The sequence below is a fragment of the Macrotis lagotis genome, chromosome 1 (assembly GCF_037893015.1).
Source record: "Macrotis lagotis isolate mMagLag1 chromosome 1, bilby.v1.9.chrom.fasta, whole genome shotgun sequence".
Classification (NCBI taxonomy): Eukaryota; Metazoa; Chordata; class Mammalia; order Peramelemorphia; family Peramelidae; genus Macrotis; species Macrotis lagotis.
In genome coordinates this window covers 70,330,825-70,358,766 of record NC_133658.1, presented here as the reverse complement: position 1 = coordinate 70,358,766, position 27,942 = coordinate 70,330,825, and positions in this window count along the sequence as shown.

Sequence of the window (27,942 nt, the reverse complement as noted above, 5' to 3'; positions counted from 1 at the left end):
AGGGATAGAAAGAGTTTTAACAAAAAAGGGAAATCATGGGGGTGGATGACCAGCATTCTTTTTCTCTTAAGAACTACTTAAAATGGGAATAATATCCACACTCATTTAGGTAGATAAATCTATTGGGAATAATATTCATACTCATTTAGGTAGAGAAATCTATTGTACCCTCCAGGGAAGTTGAAGGCATGGGGTAAAATAGAAGTGAGGAAGGTGATAGAAGGAAAGGCAAATTAGAGAGGTAGTGATGAGAAAAAATTTACAAGTAACAGAAAAAATACTAAATTGTTCCCATGTATTCTCTATGCCAGTGAAAATTATTTAGGTTTCACCTACACAAGTGCAGTACCAATTCATTAATGATCATTCTAATAATTTCCAAGCATTTATTAAGCATCTATTATGTGCCAGATACTGTGATGTGGTGAATACCTCTAGAATAAATGAAATTATACCCACTTTCAGGGAATTGCTTTCTAGCACAATCACACATGTAATAAGTATACAGAGAATAAGCACAAATAAATAAAAGGGGACATTAATAGTTCAAAGAATAAAGAAAGATGTCATGTTGCAAAAGATGATACTTGGACTGTCTCTCAAAGGAAAAGAAGGATTGTATGAGCTTGAGATGAAAAGGGAGAACATTTCAGGTATAGAACACAACTACCAAAAAGACAAAGACAGTAGATGAGGAGTCATGGTAGATTGTAGAGTGAATGAGGGCACATAATATACAAATGGAGTCTGAATAATAGGATGGTACATGGAATGATAACTGGGGCTTAAAAATCTAAATGCTAGATTTTATTCCAGAGAATTTAGTTATTTGTTTGGTAGGAGTTATGCTGAGAAAGGGAGTTTTATTCTGAAGAATGTAATTTTTTTGTTTGTTTTTTTTCTCCTGAGAAACAGAGGAGAGATATAATTTAGTTGGCCAAACGTACTAAAATTTACTGTTGTTTAATAAAATTGATGGGAGATTTAGATTTGTTTAAAAGCAGTAGGAAATAATCATGTAATAGGAAGAAGGAATGCTACATTTTTAGACAATTGGAAAAAAGAGAGGGCTGATATCAGTGGATTTTGAGATGGAGACAAGAAAGGAGGCTCACAATTAAATGGTCTACATTTTCTCAGAGAGGAGCTTTGAAATAGTATTTGTAGGGAAATAGAGAAGAGATTAATTAAGCAAAGGATGACTTTGCTACAGTAAGGGACCAGTTGTAGCTGGATAACATGAATTTATAAAGTACTCAAATGAGCCCAGGTGACTTTTGTCAAGCTCTGTTTAGCAGTCCATATATAAGAACAAAAGTGGTAAATGGGAGTAATGAAGGGCTGAGATTTGTCAAAAGTTGAGTAGTGATATAACAAAAGAATAAAAGAATCAAGAGTGGAGGATGCTGATCTTTCTTTACTTCATGCTTTCTTAAATTATTACTGTATTTGCTTTTTGAAATATATAGTTTCCATTTCAGTTTTTTAAAGAACTGTTTGCATTGTATAGTTAGTAACAGTACTTTAAATTTGATGCAATTCTCTGAAAAACTCATTTAGAATAAGGGTATTTTCTCCTCCCTCCTGTAGTTCCTTTGCAGTTAGTTGAATGTTCTTTCCTGAAACTAATTTATTTATATTGTAATATTGCTAAATTGACTGTCTTATTTATGTTTTTACAGATATTAAATACTTTTTGAATTTCCATTTGTGCTGAACTATAGCTATACATATATATATGTATGTATAGCTATATAATAGATTCTAGAAGTTTTTCTTCTAGCTTTGATTTTACTTTATTTTATCTGTTGTGCTCATTTCATTTTGTTCCCAAAATTGAACAAAAGTTAAACTAACTTTAATTTTTTTAAGTTTTATAGCTTTTCTGGCTCATAATTTATTCTTTTATTTTTATATTGCATTTTACATTTTACATTTCAATTTCTTCTTTTTATATTGAATATTTTGGCTAATTTTTAAAATTGCATAGTCAGTTCATCAAGACTACTTTATTATTTTGTTAATGAATGATGAACTGTATTTCAAAGTTTTTTCCCTTTGACTAACTTCATACTCAAAATTTTGCTATGTTGTTTGGTCATTTTTGTTTTTATTATAATTATTTACATGATTTGTTCTTTTATCCACTAATTGTTGAGAATTGTAGCATTAAGATATCATTTAGTTCTGTCTTGTTTATTTGTATCCCCCACAGAGATTATAGATTTTAATTGAATTAGGTGTAATAAAAATATATATTTAGAAACAAAATAAATGTTTCTTTATATTAAGAAATCTAGAAAATTCAACCTCTCACAGATAGCAGGTATTCCTTAGCATATCAGGATCTAACATTCTATGAGTATTTTTCTGGAGTAGAGCAAATTTGAAGACTCTATTAAGGAGGAAGTTTCTTTGGATTTCACTTTGAATATTTGGAAGAGTATGCTAAAATCAGGACCATGCATAACAGCATTAGCCGTACCTTGTAATACAGCAATGGATAGAGTTCCCTGCTTTCAATAAAGAATGATTAACAAACAGCAACTAGAGCTACCAATATGTTTAGGTAGAGAAAATATTGCACAAGATTAAACTATTACCTAAAGCAAGGAAGAAAATGAAAGCAATGCATTAACTCTCATTCTGTTCATATTTTGAATAAGTCATAGTTAATTTCCTTATATTTTCCTTGGATTAATAGTCATAATATTCTCTGGACCTCATAATTAAATTATGTGTCATACATTTCCTATTAGAGGATAAAGTTAAATAAATAATTTCTTTAAGTATACATGGAAAAAATCATATTCCTTCTTGCTCACCCACTTTGTCATGCTAATAATAGGTATTAAAGAATGCTTTTTACTTTTTATAAGGTCATAACATAACACAGATTATTATTAATAATACAAAATTACACTTTAGATTTAAAATAAAGATTGATGAGGAATCAGGAGAGATTTGGAATTGAATCTGAACTTTGATGCTTAATAGTTATGTGATGATGAGGATACAACTGAAACTCTCTGTGCCTTAGTTATCTTTTAAATAGTATTTGTAGTGCCTACCTAGGTAGTTGTAAGGATAAAATTAGATAGTAATACTGACTCAGAATTTTGACATGTGTATGAATGTATTAAATACAGAAATTGTCTACTAATATAAACCAATTCTTTCTTTGCTTTCTTCTGGAGAATCTAGAGGTTCACAAAAAAAAATGTATTCTAACCAAGGCAGATTGACTAGCTCTAGTTAATGCTGCTGAGATGGGGTATCTTCATCAATCAGGAAAGGAGACAGATCTTTTGTCTGAGAATAGAAGAATTGTATAAACACCTTAAATTGTATAAACACCTTAAATTGTATAAACACTTAAAAACATTGTCTCATTCTCTATCAATAAATAATTCAATAGTCTCATCACCATTTGCCTGAATTGCTGTGATATCCACCATCTTTAATCAATTATTGCTTTTTCCTTATTCACATAGCATTTCAAACTAGATTTTTTTAATAAAGCACAACATAATTATTACTTCCTCCCCCTACCAGTTTAATTTTCTCACTTCATCTTCTATAAACTACAAATATATTTGCCATCCCTTCTTAGATAAGTGTCTACAGTATTATGATATTATGTAACTTACCCAGAAAAATATGAGGTATTAGAGGCTAGTCTTCAACTTAAGTCTTTCCAGATCTCTTAACAGTAAATAATGTTAGAATCTTTAGAGGAGATGGAGGCCAGGTGTAATAGTAGAGAAGCATTCAGATGAGCTTTCCCAATATTCCCTCCAAACAATTTAAAATTACACTTCAAATCAAATTTTGTATTGATAGAGCCCTCATAAAAATGGATGAGTTACATGGGGAGGAAGTTGACCTGGTGCCAACAAAAAAGAAATTCTAGCAATGGAACTGAGTATTGGAGACAGAAGCAGTAGCCCCTTTGGGAGTGGGGCCTGGAAACTAGTCAGCAAAAATTAAAAAATATTCCTCTACTAGTCCTGGACAGAGGACCAGATATATTGTCTGGCAGCTCTTTTGCCTAAACTCATTTCTGAATGATAGTTCAATGACAGAAAGAAGTAGTTTCAATTGAGAGAGAGTAAAAACTTGAGGGGAAATGTTTTGGCAAAACAATACCTATACTCATTTGAGTCACAGTTCAAGAATGAGAGGAACATGTTAGATTGAAAGAGTGGAAGCCCTAAGAGGAAAAATCATTTCTAGAACCAAGAAAAGGAGAGATCATTTGAAACAATCCCAAGGAAAAAGGGACCATGAAATGTAAGATTCATAGCATGACCAAGGAATCAAAGTCCTTCCTGAGTAAGACCAAAAATGAAAAGATCAATGACCATTCCTCTGAAGCAGAACACACTACCTTGGAAGCATTAAAAACTTACAAATCTCCAGTCCTGGTATGGAAAAGGAAAGTACAATAAAGGCATAAGATTAAGACAGAGTATCTTTCACACCAGAGAGTAGAGGAATACTGTCCAAATCTATTAGAGGAAGAAGATAAAATAGTTATTGAAAGAATACATAGAATTCCTCCAGAAAGAGACATCAAGATTAAAAACTCCAAGGGCTATCAAAATCAAGTTCTGGAACTCTCAAATAAAGGAGAAAATACTGCAAATAGCAAAAAAGAACCACTTTAAATACAAAAGAAACACAATTACGTTTACACAAGACTTATCAGCTTGAACCTTGAAGAACCAGAGGGCATGAAATACCTTGTTTCAGATGGCAAAGGATTTTAGACTCTTAAAAAAGAAAAATTTATACTACCATGAAAAATTTAGCATATTCTATCAGGGGGAAATTTGGATGTTCAATTAAATAGAGGGCTTCCAAAATTTCCTGATGAAAGATCAGAATTGAACAGAGAATTCAATTTCTAATTACAAGACCCAAGAGATGCATACAAAAGTAACTAAAAAGAGGAAACAAAACAAAATAAATGCTAGTCAAGAACATTAAATTATATACAACTCTACAAGGGAAGATATAACACTTGTAACTCTTGAGAATTATATTTTTCCTAGAATAGTTAAAGGGTTCAATGTAGTTGAAGACAGTCCAAAAATAACATACAGTTCCAAATTAAGAAATGGGTCATAAAAAGGGAAAAAATAATGAAAAAAGAGAACCAGACAATAAAAATCTACAATGTTTGTAGGATAAACCAATTTGCAAACTAAGAAGAAGACAAGGAAATCAAAACAGTTACAAGAAAAGGATCAAAGAGGAAAAAACAAATGTTAATTGGACAGGAACCCAATAAGAATTCTTGGAAGAGCCAAAATCAAATAAGACTGGTAGAGGCAGAAAAGAAGAAAAATTATGAAAAGGCATTTAAATATGGGTTTAAAGAAAGAGATATAAAAATTCACTGATGAAAAGAACTTAGAAATAAGAATTGACAAAATTGAAAAGAAAGCATGTGAATTAGCTGAATGAAATAATTCCTTAAAATTAGAGTAAACTAGTAAATACTAATGACTTCATGAGACATTAAGAATCAATGAAACAAAGAAGATCAAAAAAAAGAAAACTAAAGACTACAGGAGATATCACAAAATAAAGGCAACTTTCACAGAAAATAGATTAAAAAGAGAATTTAAGGAGCATTCTATTACCTGCAATGTATCATCAGGAATAGTTAGGATACAGCAGATAGAGCACTGGTCCTGGAATCAGGAGGACCTGAGTTCAAATCCAGTTTCATACATGATACTTACCAGCTGTATGGCTTGGGGCAAGTAACTTATACCTATGACCTAATAAAATGAAATAAAACAAAACAAAACAAAAAAACAAACAGAATACAGGCATCTTTTACCGAGACATTAAGAAAAAAACTGAAAACCAGATGATAAAAAAGAAATTAAAATATTCCACTGATGATCACATGAAGGAGATTTCACAATAAAAAGGAGCAGTGAGTTTGGATTATGATTCTCCAGATAGCAAAAATGTTAGGAGTATAACCAAAAATAATTTCCCAAACAAAACTGAGGATTATCTTTTAAGGGAAATTTTGTTTTTCTAATGAAATAGTAGGTTTTCAAGTTAATAAAAAGATAAGAGATGAATAGAAAATCTGACTTTCAAAAGTACAAATAGGGTAAAGATAGGATAGAGGGAAATAAAATGTTGTTGCACAAATAAAACCAATACAACCAAGATTAGAAGGAATGTAGAAAGCAGGGGAAATGGTTGCACAACTATTGTGAAAATGACTCATTTCTAAAATGTAAGTCATTCTCCTTTTGATAAAGGGTCAAAGGATATGAAAAGTCATTTTACAGATGAAAAAACTAATGCTATCTTATGATCATATGAAAAAAATTCTCCAATTCATTAATGTTGGAGAAATGTGAATCTCTGAGGTATTACTTAATAGCTTGGCTAAAATCTTGACAAATTGACAAAAATTGCCAACAAAGGAAAATGATCAATGTTGGAGAAAATGTGGGAAAATTGATACACTAATGCATTGGTAGTACAGATATTAACTAATCTAATCATCCTGTAGAGCAATTTGGAACTATACTCAAAGGGTAAGAAAACTATGAATCTCTTTGATCTTGCAATACCAATACTAAGTCTAAATGCCAGAGAGATCAAAAAAGAAGTGGGGGAAAGCTCACATGTACAAAAATAGTTACAGCACTAATTTTGTCTAGTTAACAAATTAGAAATTGAGGGGATGCCCATCAAATAACTCAACAAGTTATGATGTATCAATGTTATTGAATACTGTTTTTCTGTAAGAAATCCTGAGTGATTAGACTTTAGAAAATCCTGGAAAGACTTGTCTGAACTCGTGCTGAGTGAAAAGAATAGAAACATCAGACTGTAGGCATTAACAGCAGTATTGTAAGATAATCAACTATGTTGGACATAGCGCCTCTCAGTAGTTCAGTGATCAATGACAATCCTGAGACTTGTTATGCAAATACCATACACATACAACAACCCCAACAACACTAACAAAATTTATTTAGCTTGTATTCAAAAAACTCTTTTATGTTGTTTCTTTCTATCTCATGATCCCCCACCATTATTTTGAATTCTTATTTCACAACATTCCTAATAAGTTAATATGCTAAACATTGCTTTAAATATGTATCTTATATCAGATTCACTTCGATGGAGAAGAGAAAGGGAAGGGAGGGTTTTTTTTGCATTGCAGTTGAAAAAATATATATATGAAATATTAAAGCAGAAGAAGAAAAAGAAAAATCTGACTTTCAAATACAAGACTCAAGAGAAACATAAAAAGGTAAATACAAAAGAGAAATCATATGAGACTCAAGGTTAAACTCTACCTTTCTATATGAAAAAGTGATACATCAATCTTTAAGAACTTTATAATTATTACAGTATTAGAAGATTTGCACATAAAAAGAAGTTTGGGAGTTAGTTGATTATGTTAAGATGATATACACAAATGATTGGTGAGAAAGAGTGTTATGCTTGGACAAGGGAAAAGGGAACGGAAGAAGAGAGAAAATTATGTCACAAAAAGGAAGTAGGAAAAAAGTTCTCTTTTTTATTTTTTAGCTAAGGGGAAAATTTCAAAGAGTAGACAATACTTGAACATCACTCACATTTAAATTTGTTCAAATAGGGAATACACATACATACATATATGTGCGTGTTTATGTGTTTGTATATATGTGTGTATGGATATATTTACATGCATGCATACATATGTACACACACATATACATACATATATATATGTTAAAAGAAATGTATCTTGTCCAATAAAGAAGCAAGAGGAGTAGAGAATAAGAGAAGAGAAAGAAGAAAACAAAGGGAAAAATAAAAGAAGCCAGTGGTCAAAAGCAGAACAGACTATAGAGATAAGTCAGGATAAAATGACAAAGAAGAATAAACAGAAGTAATAGGATGCAAGGAAATGTAATTTTAGCAATAATAATTGTTAACATAAATAGGATGAAATCACCCATAAAATTAGGCTATATAGCAGAATAAATTAAAAACTGTAATACAATTAAATATATATTTAAAACAGAGAGATGCAAAGAATTAATATTAGGAGCTGGAGCAAAATCTATTATGCTTCAACTAAAATAAAAAAAATTCAAGGGTAATTATCATGATCTCAGCAAAAACAAAAGCAAAAAAGTTTTGTTGTTCAGTCATTTCAGTCATGTCTGGAGCTCTGTGAAACCATTCGATGTTTTCTTTACAAAGATACTGTAGTGATGTACCATTGCTTTCTCTAGATCATTTTAGAAAAAAGGGAAATGAGACAAAGGGATTAAATGACTTGTCCAGGATGTCACAGCAAGTAAGACTTTGAAGCCAGATTTGAACTCAGAGAGATGAGTCTTACTGACTCAAAGTTTTCCCACTGATCACCCTAATTGTCACTAAAAGTAAAAACAACAAAAAATTTAATGAATAGGAATAAGTAGGGAAACCACATCTTGTTAAAAGGAACCATAGAAAATGATGTAAATTTAGTATTAAATGCATATGCAGCAACTGGCATAATAAATACATTTTTTTAAGGAATGATCAAGTGGGTTACAGGAAGAAAGAGAGAGCAAAATTATACTAGTGAGAAACCTCAACTTTCCCCTCTCAAAACCAGAAAAATGCTAACATAAAATTAAAAAAAAGAATGAAGTCAAGGTGATGAATATAATTTTACAAAAATTGAAAAATTGTAAACCTCTCGGGGTGTAGGGGGGGCATTAACTAAAATTGAGTCTACCTTTTCAGCTATGTATGACACCTTCACAAAAACTGGCAGTGCATTAAAGCAGAAAAATTTCAGAAACAAATACAGGAAGAGTTAGAAAGAGAAATTCCTTTTAATGTAAGTACAGACAATGGAAAATACTTGGAATTTATCAAACAAACTGAGAGAATCTTTGACCAGAATTACAATAATTTTTCATACAAACACACAACATGCAAAATAATAACAAATAGAAACAATTAAGGAAATACCATATGCTCATGAGTAAGTTGAGCCAATAATATAAAAATGACAATTCTAACTAAATTAATTGATTCATTCAGGTTCATGCAAATCAAACTACAAAAGAATTTTAAATAGAGTTAGAAAAATCACAAAAGTAATCTGGGAAGAATAAAAGATCAAGGATATAAAGAGAATCAATGGAAAAAATATGTTGAAGGCAGATTAGTAATTTCAAATTTCCAACTATATAGTGTAGTGTTAAATTATAAAAACAATATGATAGTGACTGAGAAATAAAGTTGTACATCAGTGGAATAGGTAGGTACACAATGACTAGTAATAGAAGATTATATATATATATATATATATATATATATATATATATATTATATATGATCAACTCAAAGATCAAACTGCATGTGTTAAGAACTCACCTATTGACAAAGAAAATGGATATCACTTTGACAAAAACCTAGTCATAGACTAATATTTCACATCTTATACCAAGAAAAAGTCAAAACTGATAAATGATTTTGACATAAAGTGATAACATAAGTAAATTGGGGGAATCATAAAACTGTACCTGCAAGATTTATGTATGAAGTAAGAATTTATCACCAAGTAAGGAAAAGAGTGTTTGAATAATTTTGATTATATGAAATTACAAAGCTTATGCACAAACAAAACAATGCAGTCAAAATTAGTACAAAAAAGATAACTAGAAATTTTTCCATAAGCTTCTCTGATAAAGGCCTCTTCTCTCAACATATATTTTTAAAATTCTAAAAATTATTTATAAAAATATTAGGCCTTCCCAAATTGATAAATTGCCACACAATATGAGTAGGCAGTTTACAGAAACAAACAATGCTATCAATAGTCACATTTAAAAAAATTAACTTAATCACTACTCATTATAGAAATGAAAATTTTAAAAACTGCCTTAAATATCAATTGACTAACATGAAAAAAATGACAAATTTAACCAGGGATGTGGAAATAAACTGGGATACTAAACCACTATTGGTATAGTTCTGAACTAATTCTACCATTCTTGAAAACTATTTGGAACTTCCTCCAAGGAATTTTAAAATTTTGCATTCCCTTTCACTAGGTCTCTATCTCAGATTAAATAAAAAGTAAAATGATCTTAATAGTACCAAAATATTTTTACCCACTCTTTTTTTGGATTACAAAGAATCAAAAATCCATATATTCATCTTATTAAGGAATGAGTGATGAAGTTGTGGTATACAGTTTGATGAAATACTATTGCATGATAAGGAAAAAATAAGATGTCTTGAGAACGACCTGTAAAGGCTTATATGATCTCATATCAAAATAAAATAAGCAAAACCCAGAGAAAAGTCTAACAGACTTACTAAGTCTGATCAAGACAATGATCCAATACAATTCCAAAAGACCCCAGATGAAAAAATGCCATCCAAAGCCTGGGAGAGAAGTGATAAACTGTGATTTTCAATTGATGTATATCCTTAATTTTTTTAATTTTATTTTGTTTGTGATTTTTTGCCACATAGATAATATGAAAATATATTCTACATGACTTCACATGTTTAATTGAAATCAAAATACTTGTCATTACAAGGAGATAGAGAGAAAAAATTTGTAACTCAAACGTTTAAAGCAAGATTGCCAATTTTATAAGTAATTGAGTAATATTTAACTGAATAAGCAAAAATAATAAAAAATAGCATATGAAATCTCTCCCAATTATGCAAAACTGCATAAATCACTATTTTATTATCAATTGTTATTATATGTGTAGCTAGTTTAAATAAATAGAATACTTTTTGATGCTTTTTTGTTTTCAGAAAATACTCAAAGATTATAGAATAATACAGGTTAAAGGAATCTAAAACAAGTCAGGGTTCTAGTTGTAAATGAAACATCATATATATATATATGTATATATACATATACACACGTATGTGTAGAGAGAAACAGAAAGAGAGAGAGAGAGAGAGAGAGAGAGAGAGAGAGAGAGAGAGAGAGAGAGAGAGAGAGAGAGAAGAGAGAGAAGAGACAGAGAGAGAATTTCATATCCTGAATATATCTACACCTAGTTGTTCCTCCTCCAAATTAGCTATAAGAGATTAGATCTTTGGTTAGAAATTAGATCATGGTTACTCTGAATTATGAGTAGTATTCATGATTTTTTATGAGGAATTGACCAGCAGCATCTTGTTCAAAGAAAGATAAGAATAGTGAGCAAATTCACTTTCATCTCAGGAGGAGCAGTTTAAAAAGACAACAATATTACTTGAGGGGAACATGGTTGCTCTGCACAAGTTTTTGGAGGACTATTATTTGGAAGGATTAAACTTTTTGTACTTGCTCATGAAATTCATGATTTAAAGGAATAATCAGAAATTATTTTAAAATTTCCCAATTCCACATCTGAGGTTTTATAGCAAAATATGCATCTTAAACTTTATAGTTGAAACATGGAAGAATCAATTTTTTCACAAGAACTTTTTGAAACAAAATCATATTGATCACTTGTTTATGCTTCAGGAGTGACAGAGATTCATTAAACCCAAAAAGGAGTAGAACTAGATTTTTTTCAACATTCTTGAATTTTCTAATTATCATATCTTTTATTTCAAGGTTGCATATATTTTTCCACTCATACAACCATCACCTGAGTTCAACCTTGATCATTTTTGTCTTTCCTTTTGTAGTAGTTATCCACTTGCCTCAACTGTCTCTTCTTTCCATTTCATTCTTGACATAAAACTTCATTTATTGCCATTTTAATAAATTTAACAGAGGATAGTTATGACCATTTGACTTTCCCTGTTCAAAAAATATCAATTGTTGTCTATTGTCTTTAGGATGAGGCACAAATCCCTTTCCATAAACACTTCATAATTTAAATGAACATTTTTCCATTCATATTACAAATTGTTCTCATCCACTCTTCATGTGGCAATCAAACTTTTATTTGCTGTTTGCCACACATGATATTAGTTTTCCCTTTTCTACACATTTTTCTAAGAGTTGCTCTCATGACTACACGCCCTCAGTTTCTTCTCACCTCCTACTATCTCAGTGTTCTTCATATGAGATTTAGTCTGAACTTCTCTCATTCCAGAATACTAAATAAATAAACAAACAAACAAATAAATAAATAAATAGATAGATAGATAAACAGATAGATAGATAAATAAATAAATATCTGATAGGTAGAAGAAAAATAAGATAGACAAGAAAGGCAAAATTTTTTATTAAACTTTTGCTATGTACTACTACTATGTACACTATGCTGAGCCTTGAGTATACAAGAGAGAGAAAGAGAGATGGCCTATCCCAAGGACCTTCAATGCTAAAAGAAGAAAAAGTATGAGACATATAAAAATAGAAAGAGGAGAGAAAGAGAGAGAGGAGCATACAAATAGGGGTGAGGAAGTATGGTAATCCAGGTAATAGATTGAGCTGAGAATGAAGTGAACATCTCTGTGAAAAGTCAAGAAATGAACATTTCCATAAGTCACTCAATGCTCAAAGAGCAGATCTAGGGAGCTTAATTATAAATACATCGAAAGACTTGTATGTTATCGCTACTCATCTATATATATTTTTTGTTTCTCTCTAGTAAAATTCACATACATTGAGGGCAGAAACTGTTTCCATTTTTGTTTTTGTTTTCCAAACTCCCCACTGTGTTCCCCATACATACAACATAATATCATATATATATATATATATATATATATATATATATATATATATATATATACACATCATAATTCCCCATATATACAATAAAATGATCAATTAGTATTTTAAAAGTTGTATGCATCATACATACAACTTTTAAAATACTAATTGAGAGGCAGCTAGGTGGCGCAGAGCGCAGAGGATAGAGTACTGGCCCTGAGTCAGGAGTACCTGAGTTCAAATCTGGTCTCAGACACCTAATAATTACCTAGCTGTGTGGCATTGGGAAAGCCACTTAACCCCATTGTCTTGCAAAAACTAAAAACAAAACAAAACAAAACAAAACAAAAAAAAAAAACTAACTGAATTCATGGATCCATGATTTCTTTAGTATATTGATAAAAATTGTGATCGCCTCTCATTCAACCCCCCTCTCCCAAGCCAATCTCCCAGAGATAAGCCTTTTCTAGATAGATTCTTGGACAATAGATCTACTGTTATCTCTGTAATTTTTCATCTTTATAGGATATACCAGATTTTGCATCCCATTGTCATAATTCTTGCTAGGATAGGGTCACATCCATAGTGTAAGGTACTTTCAGAGCATCACTGGAAGATTTTATAATAAATAATTATATAATTGAGAAACATCAACTAGGTTGATGCCATTGCTTTTGGTGTGAAGATTTGATTATTTAATTATATTTATAAATGGTTTCTGATAACTGTATAGTTAGTTTCATGCAGAAAAAGATAAGCATGAAAACAATTTAGTATTTTACCAAATCCTACAAAAGAAAAAAAATCGAAGAGACTGTTGGGGGTCTATTGGATTATGAGCCAGTCTGTCTTTTTATCCTCCTTTCATTCATGTGAGTCTTCCTATACTTAGCCAAGCGAAAGTCTATTTTTTGGTCACATGACTCCTGTCAGGGAAAAAAAGTTACTTTGGGGAATTTTTGATTTTCTCCTTCCACAATCTTTTGACTTATTCAAACTCTTCAAGTTTCAATCAAACTAATGTTCAAATGTTATTGCTCCACATACCCTGACCTTGTCAATCATTCTGACTCCTTATGGGTTACACGCAAGGCACCTTCTAACCTCTGCCTGCCATCCACCTATGAACATCTCACCAGGGGATTTCCCTAAAGTCATGCTTGTTCCTTTTTCTCCCTTATTCCACCCCCTCAATTCCATTTTTTAACTGCTATTGAAGTTCACAGGATAGCAGAATGCTATACTTTACTGGATTATTTCAAGAATAGAAGCAAATTCGTGGGCAAGTAACATAAGGGTGCTGCGTAATTAGAATGAAAACAGCTAAAGCTAAATTGTAAAATGAAATAATTCAACTGGTATCCCCCCTTTGAGAGTTATAATTCCCAGATTTATCCCCCCACCCCAGGCCTAACAATAGATATTGTTAACTGGAAGGTGAGAACATATGCATATTACTACTTAGATCCTGTTTAAGAATTTCATGTTCTTAGGTTTCCTCCTGGATGGCAGACATTAAGTATAAAAGAGATATGATAAAAGTATGTCAAGAGGCAGGAATCTGTCTCATAGTGAAACTTTCCTTTGTCTTCCTGAAGTGTATGATCTTTGATAAGAAACTAGAATATAGATTTCGAAGTCTAAAAAGTCATAAAGTGCAACACTTTTATATATATTTATACACATGGAAACAAAATCATTTAAAGGGTGCAATCTACTTTGTAATCAGTGAAAAGAAATGTATTAAGGTTTATGGTAAAAAGAACAGGGTTTTAATTATGATTCTATTTATTTAGTCTATGTATACAACTTGCATAAGTTTTTTCATATCCATGAACCTCAGTTACTTCATATAAAGGCAATTTGGCAAGGCAGTAAATATTTCATTAGTTATTTACTATATTCTAGGCACTGTATAAGGACTAAGGATATAGATACAAACAACAAAAATATTGAGTCAATTGATTCCTTAAAGAAGTCTAAATTCTAATATCATAATGACCAATAAAACTTCTTTAGTCTGTAATCCATGTTAGGTAATACAGCCCTAAGTTTGACTTCAGTCATTTATAAGACATGTGATCCCTAGGCTAGTCACTTAATCTTGTTGTCTCAGTTTCTTCACCAGTAAAATGACCCAGAGAATGTAATGGCAACTTAGTTCAGGATCTTTACCATGAAAATTTCTAATTGGCTCATAGAATCAGACACAACTGAAAATGCCATTTTGTTAGTCACTGTGCTAAGCATGAGTGGTACAAATGAAAAAAAAGAGAATCTCTGTTGTCAATTAAATTAAAATCTAATGGGGGAGAAAAGATAATACACACCCAAAAAGATGAAAAGTGAATACATATTTGAGAGTAAAGTGAGGACTTCCAGGTAGGGGACATACTGAAAATTTTGCAAAGTCAAACTGTTAGAAGCCAGAAAGAGAATGAAGATTGACCAGAGTAAACCATAAAAAAAGTGTCACAAGAGTGAGATAAAGTAATCAAAATAGTAAAAGAATATTCCTGAATGTGGTCAGAGGATTTATGGATTTTGTACAGAAAGGACAGCTGAGACACCAAGAAAAGTTCGAGATTTAGATGACAGTTGAAGCATAGTATCCGCATCCAGAGTCAGAATGCAGGGAATTTTGTTTGTTAATTGAAAGAGATAAATATTATTACCTTTAAAGGCCTATTCTCATCTACATCTATAAAATTAAGATTGTTTTCTCTTGAGCAAAGAAGAATATGAAATATTTCAAGAAATTCGAAGTTCTCTGCATCTCTATCTATTTATCTATCTATCATGTATATACATTGCTGTACTGCATATGGAAGTGGAGGTTAGGAATAAAAGCACTATTCCAGAAACAAAAGTATGGATTCAGATTTTTCTAGGACTACATACATATTTTGAGACCATAAATTATATGCTTAACCACTCTGGTACTGATTTCCCAATTATTATACAAATGAGTAAAGAACAATGATTTCCTGCTTGTCTATTTATTTAATTTCATATGATTTTTTCTTTTACTTTACTTATTTTTAACAACATTTTGAGTTCTCCCCAAAACACTGAGATAAGAGATTTTTCAACTAAACATGTGAAGTCATATAAAATATATTCCATGTCCATGTTGAAAAAAAAATAAAACAAGAAATATAAAGTGGAAAAAAGTGTGCTTCAATCTTTAGTCAGAGTACATAATTTTTTGGAATCGGCATGGATTATTTTGTTGAGCAGGGTAGCTAATTCTTTCACAGTTGATCTCTATTACAATATTCCCCTTATCAGGTACACTGTTTTTTTGGTTCTTGCTCACTTTATTTTGCACCAAGTTATATATCTTCCAAAGTTTTTTTTCCCCCCTAACTATCCTGTCCTTCATTTCTTATACCAGAATGGCATTTAATCAAAGTCAGCCATTTCCCAAGTAATGGACATTATTTCAATTTTCAATTTTTTACCACAAGTAAAATAGCTATTATAAATATTTTTGTAATATAGGCACCATTCTTTTTTCTTCAAACTTTGTTATTATAGACAGGTGTAAGAGTTATATTTCTGGGTAATCAGATGAGCACAGATTTATAGTCTTTTGAGCACGGCTCCAAATTTTTCTTCAAAATAGTTGGACCAGGACTTCCCACCAAGATGGTGGAGAGAAGACAAACACTGTGTTAAATTCTTCTGGTGTGCACTCAGATATAATATGAAAAAAACCTCTTAACAGAATTTTGATCGACAAAACCCAGAAAAAGAAGCTAGGAGGAGAACATTTCCCTCAGGGTCTGTCTCTGGGGATCGTGGATGAGCTGAAAGTAGAGACAGAGAGCCAGCAAGGGCAGGATGAGAGCTGGAGTAACCTAAGATGAGTTGCAGTGTCTTTGGTCATGGAAGCAGAGGTTAGGGGAGCCCCAGCAGGGCTACAGGGTGATTTCTAGCACAGAGAGTTGAAGAGTGTGGCTGGACATCAATCCAATGGGTTCAATTGGTCTGGAGGACCTGGAATTCAGTCTTTAATTTCAGCTGAGTCCTCTTCATGAGAACAAAAATAGCAACAATCCCACCCTCACCCCACCCCACCTAAACCTACACCCAACCCCCCAAATGCCAAAAGAATATTATTCTCTCAAATTAATCAAATAGAAAACTCATTCAAAAATTGAATTGACCAATTGGAAAAGGAGTTGCAAAAGGTAAATGAAGAAAATCTTGCCTATAAAAAGAATGGAGTCTGTGGAAACTGACTTCATGAGACAACAAGAATCTGTTGAACAAAACCAAAAAAATATAAAAAAAATAGAAGGAAATATAAAATACCTCATTGGCAAAATCACTGGCCTTGAGAATAGAAACAAGAGAGACTACTTAGGAATCATTGGGCTCCTTGAAAATATTGAAGAGGAAAAAAAAAAGCCTGTACTTAATATTTCAGAATTCGTGATGGAAAATTTCCCTGACATCATGGAACCAAAGGGCAAAATATTTATTGAAAGAATACATTGATTCCCTCTGGAAAGGCATCCCAAAATGAAAACATGAAGGAAAATTGTGGACAAATTTCAAGACTATCAGATAAAATAGAAAATCCTGAAAGCAGTCAGAAAGAAACAATTTAGATACCATGTAACCACAGTAAGTATTACACAGGAAGTGGCTGCATCAACATTAAGGGATCAAATGCAATTTTCCAGAAGAACAAGGAAGCTTGGAATGCAGCCAAGAATACATTATCTGGCAAAACTGACATTTAATGAAATAGGAGACTTCCAACTTTTTCCTGATGAACAGACTAGAACTAAATAGAATATTTGTACTTCTAAAAGGAGACCCAAGAGACACATGAAAGGTTAAAAAAAAGGTAAAGAAAAAAATACTATCCAACAACTTGAAACTGACTATATTGCCACCTGGGAGAAAGACTCTCATGACTCAAGAAATGTAGAGAATTACAGAGAATATACCTAGACAGAAATGTTGGACACTCATAACTTAACTGTGACTATGGTAGAATGATTTAAAAATATTATCTCCTTAAAAGGGGGAACAGTAAAGAGATAAAAGGATGGAAAATATTGAATGGGGGTAAGTCACATTACATAAAGAGGAACAAAGGACCTATTGCAATAGAGGGGAAGAAGGGAGGAGGGGAGAAGTGCCTGAATCTTACTCTCATCAGATTTGGCTTAAAGTTAACATACACATACTTTGTTGGGAAATTTATCTTACCTTTAAAGTATTAAAAGGGGGGGAAGGAGGGGGAGGAAGGAAAAGAGGAACTAACAGAATGAAGGGAAGGAAGAAGGGGTAAAGGATAAGGGGGAGTAAAGGGAAGGGGGTTTGGATATAAGGGGTAAAACACACTGAAATAGGTGCTTTTCAGAAGTAAAATACTGGGGAATATGGATAAAGTAAAAAAAGGAGGAAAATAAAAATAGAGGGAAAATATCATGGAGGGCAATAAAGAGAAATCAATTATAAGTGTGAATGTGAATGGGATGAACTCTCCCCCAAAAAGGAAGCAAATAGCAGAGTAGATTAAAAAACAGAATCCTACAATATGCTACTTACAAGAAACTCATTTGAAGCAGAGAGATAAATATAAATTAAAGGTTGGAGCAAAATGTATTTTGCTTCAGCTGAAATGAAAAAAAGCTGACGTAGCAATTCTCACACCTCTCAGACTGGCCAATATGACCAGAAAGGACAATGATCTTTGTTGGGAGGGATGTGGGAAATCTGGAAGACTAATACATTGTTGGTCAAGCTGTGAACTCATCCATCTTTTCTGGAGAGCAATTTGCAATTATGCCCAAAGGGCACACCTTTTGCCAATACCACTACTGGGTCTTTACCCTAACAAGAGCTTGAAAAGGGGTAAAAATGTCATTTGTACAAAAATATTCACAGAAGTTCTGTTTGTGGTGGCAAAGAATTTGAAATTGAGTGAATGTCCATCAATTGTGGTAATGCCTTAATTTACTGTGGTATATGTATGTGATGGAATACTATTGTTCTATTAGAAACCAGGAGGGATGGGCATTCAGAGAAACCTGGAAGGATTTGCATAAACTAATGCTGAGTGAAATGAGCAGAAGCAGAAGAACATTGTACACCATAACAGCAGCATGGGGTTGATGTTCAATCTCAATGGACTTTCTCATTCAATCTGTGCAACAATCTGGGTTAATTTGGGGGTATCTGGGAAGGAGAATACCATCTGGATTCAGAGAAATAATGGTGGAGTTTGAAAAAAGATTAATTACCTTTAATTATAAAAAAATATCTTATGTAATTTTGCTATCTAATATTTTATTTTATTTTTCCTTAAGGGTGTATCTTTCTTAACACATTCAACTTAAATCAATATTTAGCATGGAAACAATGTAAAAACTAACAGGCTGCCTTTTGTGGGGGGGGGGTGGAGGGAGGAAAATGAGATTTGTAAATTTTAAAAATTAAATCAATTAATTAATATTAATAAAAAAAGAAATAGATCAATTAACATCTTAGAATGGTTAAAAAATGATTGGACCAGTTCTCACCTCTACCAATGCTTCATTCATGTTCCAATTTTTCCACTGTAGTGTTTCACTGAAGTGAGACCTGAACCTTTCATATATAAATCTATATGAATATGGAGTTAAAATTTATATTTTTCTTATGAAATAATTTCTTAGTGTCTATATTTCAACTAATTCCATTCACTTTATACATTATGCTTTTTTTAAAAAAAAGGTTATATGCATAATTTGTTTTTTAGAAGGAATTTTATAGTCTTCCTTCCAAACTCACTATAATATAGGTTCTTTGACAGCAGATTCTTTACTTTTCAATCAATAACTTCTCAAGTTGCCTCTCCACTTGATTGGAGAGCTGGAAATTGGGGAAAAAATTTTCTCCCCAAGTATTCCTTTATTGAAGGTTCATCATTTTTCATTGATCTTTTTAAATTTCCACCAGCTACACTGCTTGGTATTGGCTATACAAATATCATCACTAGGAACACATTTCTAGATTCTCTTTACTTCCCATTAATCATTTTATCTTCCTTTTGTATTTTGTCTTTAGTTATTAAATTGTAAGCTCCTTTAGTTATTAAGTTGTAAGCTCCTTGAAGAGATTTTTTTCAAAATTTGATTCCTCAATACTTAGCACATTATCTAGCAAAAAGTTTAATAAATAATTTTCAATATTTCATTCACTTCCAATATACCCCTTCCCATGGGCAGTTAAGTGGAACAGTGTGACTGGAGCATTAGGCCTGGAGTCAAGAAGACTTGAATTCAAATCTGGACTCAGAAACATAAACCATGTTATTATACACGGGATATTTAACTTCAGCTTGCTTCAATTTTTTCATTTGTAAAATTGACATAATAAAGCACCCACATCATTTGGTTTTTGTGAGGATCAAATGAGATGATATTTGTAAAAAGAGTAACACAGTATATATAGTATATTTATGTATAGTGTTATGCTTCTTTTCTCCTTCTTTCCCTACCTCCATTAGTCTATCCAAATCACAAAAGTAGAAAAAAAGGTTTTAAAAAGTGTACCACAGATTCCCTCTGACATTAATCGTAACATTTCATACTAATTGTATTCCATTTGTCAAATAAAAAAAATGCATAAATTTCTTCTTCCATGAGATACATTGTTAGTCTTATATCGGAAGCATTCTGATACATATTATTGTATTTTTCCTTAATTCAACTATAATTGTCATCTTGTTTTCCTGGATTTACTGAAACTATGTCAGATCATTTGAGACTTTCCATTCTTGTTAGTTTATATTTATCCTTCAGAGGGATTGGGTATGGGATTTCATTGATATTTCTAACTCCCAAAGTGGAGGCTCTCTCTAAAACACTAGCTTTGTATAGTCTTTGAGAGCTGCCTCTAGTTATTTATTGTGGTGCAATATACATATGTGATCATTCCCTGTTCTGCTTTTTATCTGCCCTATTTACCCAGACTCGTGTTCCTTCTTCTTTTCCTAATCATTGTCTGGTTTCATAATCAAAGAATGAAAGATCAACTCACCATCACTATCCCTGATCTCTGAGTCTTTCTATAATAACTCTCATGAAACACCCTGAGATCTTTTTCATCTTTCATTTTCAAAGAGGACCAATGACATCATGGAGTGGTGTATTGATTTGAGCATGAATCGAATTCAAGAGCCACACAAAGTATCACTTTCTCCTCCAGAATCATTTAGGTTCTCTGGCAAGGCAAAAGTCGAGATGACTGGTGATGGCCCAGGATGCAGAGAATGACTTTGACATCTTTGTGGTTTTACTAAGCTCTAAGTCCTCCACAAAACCTGCCTCATTCACTTTCATTGCTGTTAGAAAAAAATTGTTCTAATTTACCCATTCCACTGGGGCAAGTCTTCATACACTTGGTGTTTACATTGCTCTACTCACTGATGGGTTTGAGGTCTCTTTGCCAACCTCAACCTGATTTAGCTGACACAGTTTTATAGGGTGCGACTGCTTCACTTGCTACAGGTTCTTGGAATCACAAATGAGAAATCAAATATTTGATACTTTCAGAGATTATTCCCAGGATGCTCAGGTGACAATGCTATCATAAGTTTTTTCCAGGCATCCCTGTCAGTCAAAACTAAAACCTGACTAGTTGGTATGAATGCTTCAAGTTTAAACTCTAGAAGAGCTAAACAGTTAGACAGACTCAGGGACAGAAACAAAGAAAGAGAAAGACAGAAAAAAAAACTGCATAAACATTGCAGAATTCCCACTGGACCTGAGACCTATCCCAACCTCAACAGCTGTGCATTAAGATGTTTCCCCTCTGGCTATACAACCATGCATTCCCATTTTTGTTTTTTACATGTTTTTAGTTAATAAAGATAAAAGGCATGCAAAGGAGAAAATTATTACCTGCTGCCTAGCAGGAGGCTATTACTGCGAGCATTATATTCACAAAAAAGTCAAAGAAAAAAATTGATGAATTTTTAAAAATTGCATAATCTAAAAACATGCACAAAAGAATATTTTTCCCCTTGAATTAAAGGTGAAATAAGCACAGGGAAAAAAACATGAGCGAATAAGGAAAATAATAGAGATAATATTCCTATAATACTTTGTGTTAGCCATTGTGATAAGCATTTTCCAAATACATTATCAGTTATTCTTATAACAACCCTGAGAACTAGGTTTTATTATTATTTCCATTTTACATATAAGGAAACTAAAGCAATCAGAGGTTAGGTGACTTGCCCAGGGTCACATAGCTAATAAGTGTCCTAGTCATTATTTAAACTCAGGCCTTTTTTGCTCCTGGACCAACATTCTATCCATCATGCCACTTAGCTGCTAATACATCAAATAATAAACTGTTTTTTAGAATGACGTAAAGGTTTAGGAAGGTTAAAATTTTAGATATCAATTCTACCCAGAGATTTTATCAGTAATTTCATAACATATAAAACCATGATGGATTTTTATTTATTTGTTTTTGTTTTTGAGACTGTCTCTCTTAGACTGAAAGTACAGGGACCTCCTCTTGATTAGTACAGGAACTTTTATTTACCTAATCTGTTTCTAACTTAAATACTTCAGTCTGGGGTTACCACTCCCATTACCCCTTGATATGCAAGCTCAGTTTATGTGGACATCTAATTGAACTTCAGCACTACTCTGAATTCAAGAGATTAAGAGCTGTCCCAGTCTTCTTCATCACAGGAATTACAGATATGTGTCACAGCTGATGATAGATAGATGATACATACAGTTAGAAAGAAAGGTAAATGACAGATAGACAGACAGACAGATAGATGCAGAGATACATACATAGGTAAAAGGATAATAGAATTTACTAAAATGGACAATGTAATGTGTTGTAGCAACAACATTCCTCTGGCCTCTTATACTGTGATAAGGGATTTTTTTTTTAGATCAAAAATGATGCCATACAAAGAACTTGAAAAGAAGAAAAGACCAAATTAAAGCTTGTTTTGTTATTCATTAGTATTCAGCCCTTTGTGAGAAAGGCAGTTTGAAGAAGGAACAGGAAGAAATCTGGGACCAGAGGGTGCTTAATAAGGAAGTCATCAATATTTCCTTTGAATTTCAGTTTCAGAAAAAGAGTTCCTCCTGTGAAGCTAGAGAATCCAATTTGTCCCTGACCCTCCCTGGAGACAAAAGGTATTTGCTAGGTCTTCAGTAGTAGATAATATCAGATTTAGAGGATTCTAAATGGCTGAATTGGAAAGAGAGTCATGCTTTTAATTTCTCAGTGATATCTACGTATGATTCTGGAAGGCTATCCATTATTTCTCATTCTGATGCATGACCAATCCCCTTATACCTCAATTACATATATCCTATGAGAGACCTTTCCACCCTTGCAGGGACTTCAGGAAATCCCCAGGATGAAGTTTGAGTGAAGCATAAAAGTCAGATAACTTTGGTCAGATATAATCTTGGATATTAACTTCCAGACGGATTCAGGGAATGTTAGGGACAGGGAAGAAACATAGGTCAGAGGCATTCATTGACTAACGGACTCTAAAAGAGGGGTAGATTCCTAAAGATGTGTGTCATTATCAAATGCAACAAAGAAGAACTTTGTTCTCAGGTCAAAGAAAAAGAAACATGGCTACTTGGAGCAAACACAGTTCACTCCCCACTGTTTATGACTCTGCTAAAATTCAGTATTATAAAATTCATTCAATGCCTAACCATTTTGTGATCTATGAGTTACCCATAATCTCAGAGAGACTATGAAGAAATGGATAGAGAATCAGCCTCAAAATTAGAACAACCCCAGTTTAAGTTCTCCCTGTGAAATCTATAGGCTGTGACCAAAGACAAAACCTATAACCTCTTTATTATACAAGTAATATTCTAAACCTACCAGTGGCTATAAAAGTACAAAATAATATTTAAAAAAATTTCTTTCTCTTTTGGTCATCAATTCTAGGAACTTTAATTTAAAAATTTAAGAGGGATATTCTAAGGAGGAACACTTCAATTATCTTATTTTGTTTTCTCTTCTATCAAAACAAAGCTCATAATTGACATGGAAATTCTAACTAAGGTGCGAATAACATTGCGGTTAAACAGGGACTTGAAAGAATCAGAGTTAATACATTACCAGGAAAACCTCAGATAACAGGGTAGAATATTTTTAAGGAAAAAAAAAACATCAAAATATGTCTTGCTCATTGAATCCCAGATGTCTGACTCAGAGACTCCAAAGTTTTGAATAGAGGACAGGAAATGAGAACATCTGCTTCCCGAGAATACAACAGGTCAAGAGATACATATGAGGTAAACACACATGAGGTCAAATTATAAACATTTTGTACCAAAAACTTATTCTAAGGGATGGTATCAAGGACAACCAACTCCCTTGGGACTGATAAGTCTTTATCTTCAGTCTAGAATTATCATTTAACTACCTACAGCAACCCTACTGCTGACTCATTGAGCAAGACATCTCCTCTCCTCTCTCATTCCTCACCTGTCCTTTATTCCCCCTCTTCTCTTTTCTCTTTTTCTTTCTTTCTTTATTAGCTCCAAGAATCAAATTAAAATTAAATTAAATCAAATTAAAAGTAGGAGGGACTTGAAAATAATGAAATCTTAGAGCTCACATATCCAATTTCCTTCCATGTGCATTAGAATATTGTATAATCTCCCTAACAAGTGGTCATCCATTCTCTCCTTAAAGATGGAGACATCATTATCACCTATGTTAACTCATTCTATTTTGACAGTTCTAAGGGATTGAAGTTTCATTCCACTGAGTCTAAATCTACCTTTCTGTAGCTTTTACCCATACTTACTTTTCAGAGGCCTTCCTTTCACATTAGAAAGAACAACTGGCTCTCATTGATTGGCCAATAATAGATTCTTGCACAAGGCCCAGTTGATGATTGTTTAATTGGCTCAGAGTATACCTAAATAAAAATTGTTTCTCTTTTGGTCAAGAAACATCGAGGGTCTTCCCATCCTGGATAGAATGTTTTGAGGACTAAGTTAAAGAACCAATTATTCACCTCATTTCTTTCTAATTCACTGATTAGACTTTGCCTCAATCAAACTGACCATTTGAAGACCCTTTGAAGGTCAAGAGCTTCATCTTTATGCAGGGAAATTTTTTTGATAACAGCTAGGTGGTACAATGAATAAACATGAGCCTTGGAGTCAGGAGGATAGGAGTTCAATTCCAGCCTCATATACTTGCCATGTATTAGTTGTGTGGCCTTGAGCAAATTATTTAACCCAGATTGCCCTGCATTTAGGGCTCTCTAGTTGTCCTGATTCACACCTGGTCACTGGACCCAGATGGTGGGTGACTTAGCCCCTCATTCAAATCCAATTCACTTGCTTATATGGCGTCACCTCCTTGATTAGATTGAAGGACAAACAACAGCATCAGTAACAACAATTATTCTGTACAGTACAATTAAATTGGATGATTTTTTGGAATGTCGATTTCTTTGAAAATCCTTTACTAAAATGAAATTTGCGTAAGTAAAGCTTTACATAAAGTGAGGACTATCTGTGTTTATAAGTTTATGTGTCTATGTGTTTCTCCACGCATTCACACAAACTTTATCACAATTCTTTAAAAAAATTTGAAGGTCCATCATATTGACAAAGGATTTGACTTGTTCATCTTGATTCAGTAAGTATGGAATAAAATTATTGGAAAGTATATTTTGGTAATGTAATGAATCTCCGATCTCTTAGAACTTTCAAAAATCAAATGAATCAACACAGGTAATAATGAAGTTCTCACATTTCCAGGAATGTATGATTACTTGTCAGAGGGATTATACAATGTTTTAATGGCCTTGGAAGGGAATTTTACATGGTGATCTCTAAGTTTCAGTTATTCTCAAGTCCCTTCTATGTTGAAATGCTATGATTCTAGAAGATAAATTTTTTGAGATACATTTGGAGTAACTATAAATGTCACTCTTCCAGTTGGATGCTATGAGCCCCTAAGGCTTTGTTTATGCAGGCAAAGGAAATAGCTTACAGGGGGCTATTATAGAACTAATTCAGGAGAAAAGAGACTTATTTGACCTGAAATGTCTATATAGATTAAATTCAGGAGGTGATTTTTCAACTCTTTATTTGACAGTGTAGACAGAGCCTGAAGAAGGTTTGAGGGCAAATATAGATTGAGATAGTGACATCTCTCTAATATATTCTCACTGCACCTGTTTGATTATGGAGAATTGTACTCTGTCTGGGAACATCATTTTCTGATATATTATGCTTTAATTTGCTTAACTGTACTTAGCTTGCAGTATCTACCATTAGTTTTATTATCTGATCACAATTGAATTTTTAAGAGTACCACTAAATTGAAGCTGAGAGTTGATGGAAACATAAAATGACTTTTATTTTCCAATTTTGTTCTATGGTATATTAGTCTTTTACACCTGAGTTGTTTAAAAATGGCAAATATATTCTCAAATTAAGATGCATTTCATAGAACATTAGTCAAAAAATGTGTATGTCTTTTAATCCAATTTACAGAGATATTTTTTTCTGGTTCTTAAACTGAATATCTTTCCTGATAACAGCTTATATTATGTTTAGGCTTATTCTGCTCTACCTTTGCTGCTAAAGGAAACTATTAGGGATATCTGATGGATAGAATAATCAGGCATTACTTAGAATAATAGATCATTAGGAATGGAAGAAATCTTGAAATGTCTGTAGAGTGTGAGAATGTAGGCTTTTAGAACAGCAGTCGCAAAAACTACAAAGGAATTTTAAATTATTAAGTACAATCCCCTCATTTCACCAATGAGGCACTCAGGTAGCATTGGATCATTGTTTAAAGTCACACAATAGTAGACTAAAAGACTAGAATCAGCATCTTTTCCCTTTCCAATATAACATAAAAGTAGGTAATGATAAAGTTGGAATTTGTGCTAAGTTTTTATTTATAAGTAAAAAACCAAAATGAATGAAGATATGAGATAAAGATTGTTGTTCATGGGATTGTGGTGAGTAAAGAGAGAGAGAGAGAGAGAGGTAAAAAATTATCAGGGAGTAGTCTTTTTTCAATGGAGAAAGAATAATAGAGGAAAACAGCATGACCATGATCTCAATAATGAAGGACTAAAAAACTTAAAAAAATTTTTTTTTGTACTTAATAAGAAAATTTTACAAATTAAATGTATATAGTATGTTCAGGTAAGATACTATTAACATTTAACCTTCACAATAATTTTTGGACCTTTTAGTTTAAGTTGAATAATTCTCATTTTACAAATGGAAAACTAAGACTAAGAAAACTTCAGTGACTTTCCCAAGTGCACAATCTTGACTATCTGCCAGTAGGCAAATTATTCAAGTTTTTGGATTGCAAGTGCTGCTCTATTTCCACTACTCCATCCAATGGTGGGAGATTAAAATGTTCAATTAATTTGACACTTTCATGTTTATTTAATCATGATAGTGTGTAGATACTTTTGTAAAGGCAGATAAATTACATCCCAATCGAATTTGACAGCAAAGATAAATTATACTAACTTAAATATTCAAGTTCTTTTTGATGAGGCCCTGGATAGAAGAAATGGAAATGTGTTTATTTTTAAAGGCCCTGAAATGGCTATTTGATGCAAATGAAATGAGTGAGGTTTCTCAATGAGAAAACTAAAGAATTTTATGATTCTGATAATGCATTTCTCAATCATCAGAAGCAAATGCTTGAACAGAAACCTACTAATTAACTGTGAAATAATGCATAGAACAGAAATGTTCCATTGGTCTCCAGAACTTCAGTCTCCTCAGAAGATGGATCAACGGATATTCCAGGATGACAGGTAAAACACAAAGAATGCTACCAATTAAGACCCTCAGGTTCACAAAGTTCTCTTCCAATGTGAGAGGGAGAATGAAAGAACTATCGTGGAGAAACATAGGACTTGACATCATTTATAAAAGTATTAGTTTAACATAACCAAATCTTATCTTGCCTTCAAGAGTTTTCTTGAAATTCTCACTCAGAAATCAAAGAGTTGGGGCAGCTAGGTGGTGCAGTGGATAACAGCACTGGCCCTGGAGTCAGGAGTACCTGAGTTCGAATCTGGCCTCAGAGACTTAAAAATTACCTAGCTGTGTGGCCTTGGGCAAGCCACTTAACCCCATTGCCTTGCAAAAACTAAAAAAAAAAAAAAAATCAAAGAGTTGATTGAGAGCTTGACTTATAGTTGGAAATTACTTGACATAGAATATCAGAGCTGGAATTCACTTTAGAATATAGTGGAACTGAAA